Here is a 13,300-nt window from a genome sequence, read left to right on the forward strand (position 1 = left end):
GTGTCCTATTTACAGAGTGCTCTCTAGGATAGGTGACATCTGTACAAATCTCAGAAAAACAGAAGATCAGCATTCAATCTAAGTACGAAGCTGTCTAATCGACCTATTAAAAATCACATAAAATTCTCATTCTTTAAACTGCAACCCAACTACATGAGTGACTACTTGACTGGAGTCCTGGCTTGTGCGGGACCCAGTAGCAGCAGCAGCTGTTCAGAACTGCTTGCTAATTAAGGTGAAATCTTTTATAAGGATATGCGCCAAGGCTAATGCTGATGACACTTACCCAGCAGTAACATTCACGGTAGCTGTGGACATTGCCGGTCTCAGCACTGTCTCAAAATCCCAGCATCAGAGAGCATGCAGTTGGATAAAAAAGACATCGACCCTGTTGGGCTGTTGCCACCGGCAGTGCTCTTCCCACGTGGTGATTTGGATGGAGGGGCAGCAGCATGGGCAGCCCACCGTGGGCAGCCTGCCGTGCGCAGCCTGGATGGGACGAGGCAGGGCTGGCACACCTCCCCACCCAGGCCAGGCAGGGCCAGCAGCGGCTGCCTGTGGTTTAATGCCATCTGCCAGGGTGACCCAGCAGCCACGCTGGCTCTGCTGTCAGCCTTTCTTGGCTTGCTGCAAGAAGCAATGTCAGCTCTAGACTGGGGGAGGTCCTGTCAGAGGCAAATATTCTGACAAAGTGCTCAGAAGATACAGTGCAAAACCACTGCATAGACAGATGATTTTTTCACTTTCTGCATGCTCTTACATCCTAGCATGCCTTTGCCGCGCTGGGCACCAGTGGCACAAAATGGCTGCACAAACTTGCAGAGTGCAAGGCACAGTGACTATCTGAAAGCCACAGAACATCAGAGTTTGTTGGATTTATGCACAAAGTTATTAACTCGCACCTAAAGCAGGGGAAGCTCAGAGGCTATTTAAAGGAGCACTCTTTAGTCTCAAATCCTTAACAGCACTGAGGTAGATAAACTGACATTTAAGAGAGAGCAGCATACTGAGTGAAATCCAAGAACTAGTTCTTAGGCACTTAAACTGCAGAACAGGTGTGATGCAAGCACAAAATTCAGGAAAATGATCCAAAATAAAGACTTCCTGCCCCCAGATTCATCTCTGGCATCTGTTTATGAATACATAGCTTGCACAGCTACCTAATGCATCCAGGCACATTGCCTTGTCTGAATGGGCAATTTCTGACTCCTCTCTGAGGCTGTCAGGGAGCTGGAATTTCAGCATTGTCACACTCTAGTTTCTGCTTCTATTTGTTTGGTGCACTTTGCATTTTCGGACAGTAGCAAAGAGGTGGCATTTTCGTTGTATTTCCAGCAGCACTGTTCTCCCCATCTGACAGCTGCAGATGCAGCTGAAGGAGGAAGTTCTGTTCTGTGCAAGCACCTCCCATGGTGGGTTATAAGCAGTAGCAGGAGACCCAAACCCTGCGTGGGTGGTCAAAAGTAGGCAGTGCCAGTCTTCATGGGATGGCACACAAAAACAAATGCCTATAAAACTCATTCATTACCACAAATAAAACCATTTCAGTTTTCAAATTTTCATGTAGAGGGCCAAGTTAAGTATTTGAGCATTTTTTTTTTAATCAAAAAGGCATTTTGCTTGATTTTGCTAATTGGTTTAGATTCACTTCCCCTTATTTCTGTCCAGGCCCAGCATTCAAAGTCAGTAGCAGAGCTGACAGGATCGTTGCATTACATAGATAAGGATCCAGTTCCCTCCTCCGCATATGAATGTACTATCTCATAAGTGGAAGGCTATGCGATATTCTAAATTGTTCCTGGATAGCTTCTTCTGTTCCCCTTTGCAATGAGTAACCAAATATCAATAATTACTGGAACAGTAATAGCAGTCTGGGGGTTGTTTACTTTCCTGTTCTGTGGAGACTTTTTTAAAAATGAAAGGTTAGGATGTTTCAAAACTGCCAAAACAAAGTGTTTTCATTCATTTCATTTTTTATTTTCATCATCTTTTATCCTAGTGAACAAGGACCATAAACCTGATGTGGAGGTAAGTATTCTGAATGCCTAAGCACATATTCAGCTAATATAGTATCCAGGCTCACTCCTGCACCTTTACAGTTCAGAAAACAGTACGAAAGTCATTCTTCTGATTATAAACTGAAACAGACACTCAAAGCAGCTCCTCCAAATTCGCTCTGTCAGGAGGGGTGTTAACACATCTTCTTTCTGTGGACACAGAATTGTATTTTCCTACTATTAGAAAGTATCCTGCATTGATGATGTCATCACACGAGTTTGAACATTAGATAAGGCTTGAGGAAATCAGAGTGCAAAACTCTGTTTCAGTGTCCGCTCTGAGTGTGAGGGGAAGGTTTATGACAATAGGAGTGTCTCAGCAGCAGTGCTCTAGCCAAGAAGAAAATAAAAAAGGAATGTAGAAGATTTTATCTAGAGCTTTTTATTTATTTATTATTTTACTGGTTTGGGACTCATATCACAAATCCTGCTGCAACATCGAATCATAAAATCACAGAGTGGTTTAGGTTGGAAGAGACCCTAAAGGTCATCCAATTCTACCCCTCCCTGCCATGGGCAGGGACACCTCCCACCAGATCAGGTTGCCCAAAGCCCCATCCAGCCTGGCCTTGAACACCTCCAGGGATGGGGCATCCACAGCTTCTCTGGGCAACCTGTGCCATTGCCTCACCACCCTCTGAGTAAAGGATTTCTTCCTAATGTGTAATCTAAATCTACCCTCTTTTAGTTTAAAGCCGTTACTCTTTGTAACATCACAACACTCCCTGACAAAGAGTCCCTCTCCAGCTGTTCTGTAGGCCCCCTTTGGGTATTATGTACATAAGATGATAGTAAATAATAACTGTGAGTTTATTTTTTATTTCCTATATTGCTCAGTATAGGAAATAAATATAGCGTAGGGTATACCTATACCTCATTATTTGGGTTGGAGGAGGTATATGTGCTAACGCATATACTAAGCATATACTTTCAGGCTAAATCAGGGAATGCCTGTGATTTCATGTGATCTATATACCTGCAATTTATAGATGATCATGGGTTTTATGGACATGAGCTATGGGATGAAACTCAAAAAGATTGTCCAACCATTGCAAGTATCATATGCCCATAAAAAGGGCAGGTTTTAAACCCAGAAAAACTGACAGTAGGTTTTAAATCCAGAAATTATGGAGCCTAGTTCAATTAGAGGCAGATTTCTAAATTTTATTTTAGAAATTTATCAGAGCTTATGGATGCATTTGACAGCTACCGGTGCAATTCACACTGGAACATCTTGAAGGTCTATTTCATGCCAACAGAAATCATGAACCTCATCAAAGTTTTATGCCAAGGTTTTGCTTGAACAGTTAAGGTAAATGGGAACTTGCATAAATGGGTTATCAAAATTTCCTGTCAAACATAGACTCAACCATTTAAAATGCTGTTGTCAGACATTGACTTAATTACAAAAAATAAAATAAAATAAAATAAAATAAAATAAAATAAAATAAAATAAAATAAAATAAAATAAAATAAAATAAAATAAAATAAAGGTAGAAAGTTATGGAACATGCGTATCAAAACAGAAAAGCACTGTGTTAAAATGGTGCTCCCAGCCCAACCATTTGAAATACACAGACAGAAGCCTTAAGTATTGTCCCTACCCACAAAATGACAAGGATACTGATCAGCTAGTGGGAAAAGCCCTGCAAAAAACAGATCTACTGAACAATTGAGCTGCTCCCACTTGTGGTGGTCTTACCCTGCTGGGCAGCCAAACTCCACCACAACCACTCTCTCACTCCACCTCTTCAAAAGGTGGGGAGGAGAAGAAAGTATGCTGGAAAGAAAAAGGAGGCTTGTGGATAACAGGATAATTTAATTAAAGCGAAATGAAGAGATTAAAAACAAGAAAAGGCTGAGTGGAAGCACAAAGAGAAGGAAAAATTATATTCTCTACTTCCCATCAACAAGCAATATTCAGCCACGTCCTGGGAAACAGGGCCTCAATACATGTAGCAGTTGTTTGGGAGGACAGACAACTTCATAACAAAAGCTCCCCGCTCTCCTTCTCTCCCCACCTTTTATTACTGTGTGTGACATCATATAGCATGGAATATCCCTTTGGTTGGGTTAGGCCAGCTGCCCTGGTGATGTTCCTTCCTCACCTGTTGCCCACCCCAGCCTGATGGCTCTGGGGGGGTTGGAGGGAGTCCTGATGCGGTGCCAGCACTGCTCAGCAGCAGACACAACACTGGTGTGATACCAGTGCTGTTCTAGCTCCAAGTGCAGAGCATAGCACTCTATGGGCTGCTGCAGGGAAAGTTAACTCCATCCCAGCCGGACCCAGTACGGCACAGTAAGTACTGCAGTAGGAGACAACAAGGCCATGAACAAGGTGAGTCTGCTGTAGCTCACAGGAGGATACTAACCATGGGCAGCCACCTGAAGAGAAGAATGTCATCGAGTACCAAAATGGCACTTGATCTTTCATCCACTTCATCCAACCAAATTTCATTACCAGTAGTCTGGACAGTACATGTCCCAGGCTGTCTCTTCCTACACACAGGGCCAGGTGTGCTCCATAGCGTATCACATACCTCCTGTCTCCAGGCCTGGGGACTGGTTGGAGGGCATTGCACCTCGCTTTCTAGTTGCACTTGAAAGGGATATCCAGATATGTTCTCTGCCTGTGCAATCAGGATAGGGTCACAGATTTCATGAATACCAGGTGACGGGTATGCTACAGAGCAAGGAGCAGTTCTCATAACAGGGACTGCCTACGTCCCCTGTTCAAATGCACATGATGGGAACACAACAAAGGTAGAAGCAGGTGACTCAATGACCTCAAAAACAAATGCTTCAGAAAAGATCCAGAGATTAGATAGACTAAGTCTATAAAGAATATCAAGACTTGAAGGAGATAGCCACTGAGCTCCAAAGTTATTCAAAAAAGAAAGAGGAAGGAAGTGTACTACAACTGTGTTTCAGCTGAAGCCACAGTGTCTGCTAGAAAAAGAACTGACTGAAAAATTAAATACTTTCCTACGTGGTACACTGGTAGAATGCATGCGTATCCTCTTAATCCAAATAACTTGCCAAAATTCAAGTTTTGTAGATTGTTTCAGACAAAGGGACAACCTGATACTTGAGTCAGACTTTTTTCATGTTCTGATTGTTCTGCAAGCTTTTACATATAAAAGTGGGTAAAGTCTTGTTTGCTTGGCTGCAACCGACAATCCCAGACACTGCAGATATTTTTCCTCCTCTCAGCAAAACTATCCTCTTGTCCAGAACCTGCAAAGACTTTTGTTTCCTCCTTCCCCATCCCATGACATGGCCTGTTGAGACCCTGCTGCCTCTTCTGGCTTCTCCTATGGGCTGTCTCACACCGCTCAGCTCTGCCTTCCCACCATGAACCCATGTTTGTGGAGACAACTACCTGCTTAGGACTATATTCCGCAAAACACTTCTGTCCATGTAGTTTGAAATTCCTGAGCTGTTTTTGCCCTCCATGTAGAAATCGGTGATTGGAGTTTGGAGAGCACTACTTACCTGCTGACGTTCAGGGAAAAGTTTAATGACTTCTCATAATCACTTTAAATAAAGTTGTGATGCTGAACAGCTTCAACAAGGCATAACACAGCCTGCAGTAGCAAACACATGACTTAGTCTGAGATATTAGGTTACCTGATAGTGCAGAAATTCACTTCTATTCAGCTGCCTAAACAGGCAGATAGGTACCAAATGGGATTTACAAAAATGTTGGCAGCTACATTACTTTATAAAGCTGCCCCTCGGGCCCTTATTTAAAGCCATTGTAATCATGGAAATATTACCACTGGCTTCATTAGGATTCAGTTTAGATTAATGTTGCACACTCCTTTGCTACCCTTTGTTGCCTCCATTCCTGTGACTTGAATTGTTCCCTCATGATGTTGCAGAAAAATGATGGAAATGTTAGCAGTAATACATGGGAGATTAAGTACTGGTCCTCTTACTATTGACAGTATCTGTTCAATATAAAAACAGTTTTAAACTATTACGGAAAGTTGTGTCTTTAAAGGTTTCATTAAACCAAAACTGAGATATTCCAACTTGTTAGAAAAGGAGTAAAAATGTATGGCACTTACTTGTAAAAGTGGTGAAGCCTCACTGGAAAACTGTCTCATGTTCCTGCAGTAAACATCACATCCTTGGAAACCAGGTGTAAGAGTTTGACTTCACAGCATTGCAGAGCATATAAAATCTGTCTTCAATAAATCCTTTCATGTATATAAAAATGTCTAATGACAGAGAGTTAATGTCAAAATCTCCTCAAGCTTTCTCAAACGCTAAACCAAATATATTAACTAAAACAGGCAGAATATCAAGCTATCTGCAGAATATATTTATATATATATTAGAGTATGTGATTGGATATTTTCAGAATCAAGAAGTGAAATAAGGATTAAAGGGAAGTCTGAGACTTTTGATGGAATTAAAACCTAAGAAACAGGAACCATTTTTTTTTACAATTTTATATTGTTGGCAAGAGGGTAAGGAAGATAAAGTGAAAACATAAGTATAGTGACACACAATCTGCAATATTAATGAGATGATTTTGAATTTAAAAGAGCTTAAACCTGTTTGTTAAACAACAACACTGCATGCAGAACATCTCTGCTTCAAACCCAATACCAGTACCAAGCTTGCGGCTAAGGGTTCTTACCCACAAGATAACTAGCCTGACTGAAGAACAATTTGTAGCATCATCTCTGCTTGCAGAGAGTGCAGAGGAAAATGTTGCAGAAACGCTGATCTCAGGAATGAAGAACTGCTGTTTGCAGGAATGTTCCGGCACAGTGTGGGGAAAATGGAGCAAAAGTGGGGAAGGGACCCCACTACTTGAAAGAAGTGTGGCTGTCAGTCAGATAGGTCTTTCCTCTTTGGTCTGCCTCCTCAGTGTTAAATATACTGACACCAAGGACTTTCTTTTCTGTAGGTGTGAGGGTCTTTTGGATGTGCATTAGCCCTAGCCAGTCAGTCTTAGATGTATACATCATAGAATCATCAAGGTTGGAAAAGACCTCCAAAATCATCTGGTCCAACCATCCCCCTACTACCAATGTCACCCACTAAACCATGTCCCTAAGCACCATGTCCAACCTTTCCTTGAACACCCCCCGGGACAGTGATGCCACCACCTCCCTGGGCAACCCATTCTAATGCCTGACTGCTCTTTCTGAGAAGAAATGTCTCCTAATTTCCAACCTAACCCTCCCCCAGCGCAACTTGAGGCCATTCCCTCTAGTCCTATCACTAGTTACCTGAAAGAAGAGGCCGACCCCCAGCTCCTCACAACTTCCTTTTAGATAGTTGTAGAGTGCAATAAGGTCTCCCCTGAGCCTCCTCTTCTCTGGACTAAACAACCCCAGCTCCCTCAGTCGCTCCTCGTTGGACTTGCCCATATGAAGTGGTGCAGGGCAATCAGCCAAGCACATTCAGACATCATGCATGTGACACCTGTGCAACAGCTCCAACATTGTCGGGAAACTTCAGATGTCCTAAAAAAAAACAAAACAAAAAAAAACAGCAAACAAACAACAAAAAAAAAAACCACACCTCAGTAGCTGATCAGCCTACAATCAGCAAGTCTGACCCACCACAGAATTAGACTGATGACACGCACGCTATATTTTTTTGGAACACCCACAACAAGGCTATGCATGATTGGCTTTGTTGTCAGAGGCAGGGTGAAGATTTACATTACAAATGTTTGCCAACTGTGGGCTGCAAACATGCTTAGCTGTTTAGTCTTGGCTGCCCATGTAAACCATGAAGCATACATCTGATGAAGGATTCATTTGTTAAAACACAAATGTTTACATTTGACCTTTTCATGAGTTCCTGTGCAACTGGTAGAGAGAAAAAGGCACTTCCAAAGCATAAGTCATCTCCTTCTAAAGTAGGCAACGGAACAAGGTGAGATAATTACTGTGGTTACACTGCATACATCAGCCCAGTAGGCACAGGTCTGAAAAAAAGCAGCACAGAACTTCAACAAAATTAAAGCTTATAACATTTCTGTTTATTTATTTGTTTGTTTTTAATAGCAGTCTATAGGATTTATAGTGGCCAATTAAAAATGCTTCAGTAATTCCTTCTCTCTCTCTGGCAGCTGCCACAGGTACATGGTCATAGCACCTTGCAAACCCTTTCACGCACTTCTCATGGGGGCAGATACAGTATTTCTGCCTCCTAGGTACTCTGCACCCAGCTGCTGGCCACAGCCATGCCCAGCTCCCAGGCCCTTCCTACTGGGCACATCAGGGCCCACTTGTTTCCCTTTCCTCCAGGCCAAATTGAAGCTGTGCTTTCTGGTTGGTCACTCTCAGGTGTCCTATGCAATGTGTGTGAATGTGTGCGTTTGGTTGACTGAGTTCATGTGGCCAATCCAATTGCAAAATAGGTCTTTATTTTTTTTCTTTTTCTTTTTATTTTTTTTCTGGAACAAACAATGTAATGAAAATAGTTACCCTTTCATTTAAGGGAACCTCTATAATTTCCACAAGGAATGTTGGCTTGTCTGAGGCTTGCAGCTGCTTACAGTCCAAATCTAGATGTAGTGGGATGAAACTCCCTTAGTTAATTCAACAGAAATCATAGCAATTTTGGTCTGTCACAAAATCAGAGTATGAAACAGCTGTGTGTAATTGTAGTAGTGTTTAATTGTATAGCTGTCTTTAACCATTTCTGACTGAAATCATGCAGCTTCATGGATTTAAAGTAGCTAAGTTTTTCCCATATGGGAGTGTGTACTTCGTTGATGTTGAGATACAGTTCAGTTAAGCTCCTTGGCAGATTTTCAAATGCTATCAGAAGGATATATGAAAGACTTACAAGAAAAGTTAAGAAGTGGCATATTTGAGGTGCTTAAACCAGCCTATATAATGCATGTCTCCATTTTGCCATACTATAACAAAATAGTTTTCCCTGAAGCCTAATTTTTGAAGGGAAGAACTTCCTAGTTAGGATGTTACTGATGGAGAAATCTCATTCAAGCTTAAATTTAAAATTTTTAATTTGGGAGTGTTTTCAATAAATAGGAGGTTCTGTTTCAAACCTGTCACTAAAAGATAAAGTTTATTATAGCTCAGGTTTAATACCTCAAGTTTATGTAATTCTCTAAATGCAAAATAACTGCTGTAATCCAGTTAGGTAAGAGACACATAAATATTACAGATTAGTTGGAAGATGAATTCACTGTCCTTAAAAGGCTCACCAAGGGCATTTGAAGAAAAATTCAAATGAACTGTACCCTTTAGAACTTTAAACTGATTAATTAATGAATTAATTAATGAAGAGAATACCTTTTAGACCCAAATGCAAAACTTTATGATATTATTTACATCTATTATCTGAATAATATATTTGTTCTTTTTCACCATCAGAATATGTCAGTGATGCATGCTACTTGGGTTTCCACATCAGTTATAAGGGTAATCTGTCAAGTTGCCTTTTTTTTTTTTTTTTTCACTTTCTCATACAATTAAGAAAAATATTGCTTTCCTTTGTTTGTGGGAACATTTTATTTTCTTTCATGGACATTTCTGACAAATTATCAAATTCCTTGTAAACAGACATGTCAGCTTTTCTAATGAAGTTTGGACCAAGATCAAGAACATTTAGCTTTTTAAGGTTTTTTTAAAGCAGGTTTACACATGCTTTATTTAGCTCTTTGAAAATGCCCTTTAACATATAATGACTTCAATGATAACTTCATATACTGCAAAAATATTAGAGTTGACAAGTGCTGAGAAAGATTTAGATAATGGGAGTAGATTTGCTTCTGATAATTGAAAAATAAAACCTGTTCTGTTTGAGCAGATGAACTCTGTATGAGGACTCCAGACAGTATCACCCTCATGTAGTAGTCAGGTGCAAATGGGACACACTTGGAGCTCTGACAGTTTCTGAAAGCAGATAGCAGGTATTTGAGGGCGTGCAATGCTAATCAAAATTGAAGACTTTACTTTGTTAAGGATGCATTTGAAGGGGTTTCCAGAGCAACATTCATATGGAAATGTAGAATTGAGTTATTATGACTTAGATCATAGATGCTGTAGAGATACTGGTAAGCAGGATGGCACCCAGGTCAGGTTACAGTGGGACAGTGACCACAGGGTCGTGTTAGTGAGGGTGGGAAAGCCCCTTATTCCATGGGAAGAAGATTGTCCATAGGGGTCACCAAACACCAGTTCTCATCCCCACCCTTCAAGTTTCCTTCCACAACCTTTCCTTCAAGTTTGTGGTGCTGAGAAACAATTGCAATGGAGACAATGCTGCTTGACAAAAAACTTAACCATGTAACAGTAGGTGAAGACTTGGGTAGTGTCTTCAGTAATGATTGCTATTAAGATGTAGTTTCTTTAACTTTTTTTTTAAACAAACAAACAAACAAAAAAACAACAACTTTGATATACACAAAAGCTGGAGACCTCTCTTATTTATGTTCTTTGGGCTTAACGTGTCAATTCCCATTCAATATCAAAATCTGAAGATTCTAAAAATTGCCAAGCTTCTCTTGAAAAAATCTCTTCAGTACTCACAGAATCACAGAATCACAGAATCACAGAATTGTCTAGGTTGGAAGAGACCTCCAAGATCATCTAGTCCAACCTCTGTCCTAACACTAACAAGTCCTACACTAAACCATATCACTAAGGGCTACATCTAAACGTCTTTTAAAGACCTCCAGGGATGGCGACTCAACCACCTCCCTGGGCAGCCCATTCCAATGCCTAACAACCCTTTCAGTAAAGAAGCTCTTCCTAACATCCAACCTAAACCTCCCCTCGCGCAACTTTAGCCCATTCCCCCTCGTCCTGTCACCAGGCACGTGGGAGAATAGACTGACCCCCACCTCGCTACAGCCTCCTTTAAGGTACCTGTAGAGAGCGATGAGGTCGCCCCTGAGCCTCCTCTTCTCCAGGCTGAACAACCCCAGCTCCCTCAGCCGCTCCTCATAAGACTTGTTCTCCAGACCTCTCACCAGCTTCGTTGCCCTTCTCTGGACTCTCTCGAGCACCTCCATGTCCTTCTTGTAGCGAGGGGCCCAAAACTGAACACAGTACTCGAGGTGCGGCCTCACCAGAGCCGAGTACAGGGGGACAATCACCTCCCTAGACCTGCTGGCCACACTGCTTCTTATGCAAGCCAGGATGCTGTTGGCCTTCTTGGCCACCTGAGCACAATGCTGGCTCATATTCAGCTGCCTATCAACCAGTACTCCCAGGTCCTTCTCTGCCAGGCAGCTTTCCAGCCACTCATCTCCCAGCCTGTAGCTCTGCTTGGGGTTGTTGCAGCCCAGTTGCAGGACCCGGCACTTGGCCTTGTTGAACTTCATGCAGTTGACCTCAGCCCATCGGTCCAGCCTATCCAGATCCTCCTGCAGAGCCTTCCTTCCCTCGAGCAGATCGACACACGCACCTAACTTGGTGTCATCTGCAAACTTACTGAGGCTGCACTCGATCCCCTCATCCAGGTCTTCGATAAAGATATTAAAGAGCACCGGCCCCAGCACTGAGCCCTGGGGGACTCCACTAGTAACCGGCCTCCAACTGGATTTGACTCCATTCACCACAACTCTTTGGGCCCGGCCATCCAGCCAGTTTTTAACCCAACAAAGCGTACGCCAGTCCAAGCCACGAGCAGCCAGTTTCTTAAGGAGAATGTTGTGGGAAACAGTGTCAAAAGCCCTACTGAAGTCAAGGTAGATCACATCCACAGCCTTCCCCTCATCCACCAAGCGTGTCGCTTGGTCATAGAAGGAGATCAGGTTTGTCAAGCAGGACCTACCTTTCACAAACCCATGCTGACTGGGCCTGACTCTTACAATGTCATGATTTTATGATACACCATTCCTATACTTTTCCCAGTCCTCACTTAAACTGAATGCTCAATGATGTTATCTTTCACATACTAAAATAAGGAATTAATACTATAGTATAGACCAAGCAATATGCCCATAGTCTGTATTAAAATGGTCAAAGTGAAGCTAGATTGCATTCTGGTCATTGATTTGAGGGCAAGCAAGCACCTTCACATGAATAGGACCTTCACATGAATAGAACATAGGAAGAATTTACATGAGCTATTGCAAGCTTTCAAAACTCTCTGGTGAAGTTAAGAAGTAGACCAAAGGAAAAGTGTTTATGATGAAAAATGTTATGAGTTTGCTACAATGATAATTCAAAAATTGTTTACATTAATGTCACATGAAGGAACAAACCTGAAACACTGCAATTTTCTAGCACAGCTATTCCTACACAACATTGTCATGCACAATCACACAAATTAAAAATACACTTCCAGGATGAACAAACAAAAAAAAAAGGTGTGGCATAACGACCACATGGACCCCCATGTCGACCCCAAGGCCACACTCCCACCAAAATGATTTATGATGATGGAGATGACTATTTACTTGTAGAAATGACAAACAGATGAAGGCAACTAATCTAGTGACTTTACTGCAGTGAGATGAAGATATGTCTGTGCATATGTAATACAGGCATGTGTCTTCTGCATCATTGTAAAATGACATGAAGTTTTTCCTGGATATGCTTTTATTTAATGCATATGCATATAGATTCATATAAAACATCTCATAGTGAATAGTCAGCATGAAATATTTTGTCATCTAAAATGAGGGTAAAACATAATTGTTAGAGAAATATAAACATTTGAGATTAACTTTGAGTCAATTAATTTGCTTTGCAGAAAGAGACCCCATAAAACCGGGAGTGGAAGCAAGATAAGGGAGGAGAACAATAAAAAGTGTAAAGAAAAATAAGTAGAATCAATATGTTCACTTGATAGGTGAATGGGCATGTGGTGATCATCAGGCAGAGGAATGTGGGGATATTATTTTGTTCTGCCGCCATACATTTTCTATTCATTTACACTAGAAGCAGTTTTCCATTTATGTCCATGAAAAATAACTGAAAATATTACTAAAGAACAAGAGCTACTGTGCTCTGCTGTAGGCTTGACAATATATTATGATCCTTCATTAGGAAAAGGGAGAGAGGGAGAGAGAAAGAGTAAAGTTACAAGAAATTCTTTTAGTTATCAGGAATTTATAAACAGCAGCTAATGTAATCTTAAACACTTTTTATTATTATTTATTTCATACATTATGCAATATAAGATCAACAAGTCACAGTAAAGAACACGTAGAGGAAGACTTGGAAATGAGAGGGAAAGAGCATAATTAATTGACAAGGCAATGAGGTATTTGCATGGTATCCTAATTAGTT

At 41.3% G+C, this 13,300-nt stretch overlaps 1 protein-coding gene across 2 annotated transcripts in view; it reads right to left on the bottom strand.

Moving 5' to 3' along the window:
• Nucleotides 1-7,562, bottom strand: part of LOC310888258 (uncharacterized protein) — a 31,556-nt gene extending 23,994 nt beyond the window's left edge. The window contains exons 1-3 of one of the 2 annotated variants that reach the window (XM_083814835.1): nucleotides 6,131-7,562; nucleotides 5,553-5,644; nucleotides 287-2,207 (exon numbers count right to left, since the gene is read on the bottom strand). The gene's annotated coding sequence lies outside the window, so the exon portion shown is untranslated. The remainder of the gene's footprint in view (nucleotides 1-286; nucleotides 2,208-5,552; nucleotides 5,645-6,130) is intronic. The other variant, XR_014575868.1, reaches the window with a different exon arrangement.
• Between the last annotated feature and the right edge of the window lie 5,738 nt (nucleotides 7,563-13,300).

This window comes from Anser anser (genome assembly GCF_964211835.1).
Source record: "Anser anser genome assembly, chromosome: 1".
Classification (NCBI taxonomy): Eukaryota; Metazoa; Chordata; class Aves; order Anseriformes; family Anatidae; genus Anser; species Anser anser.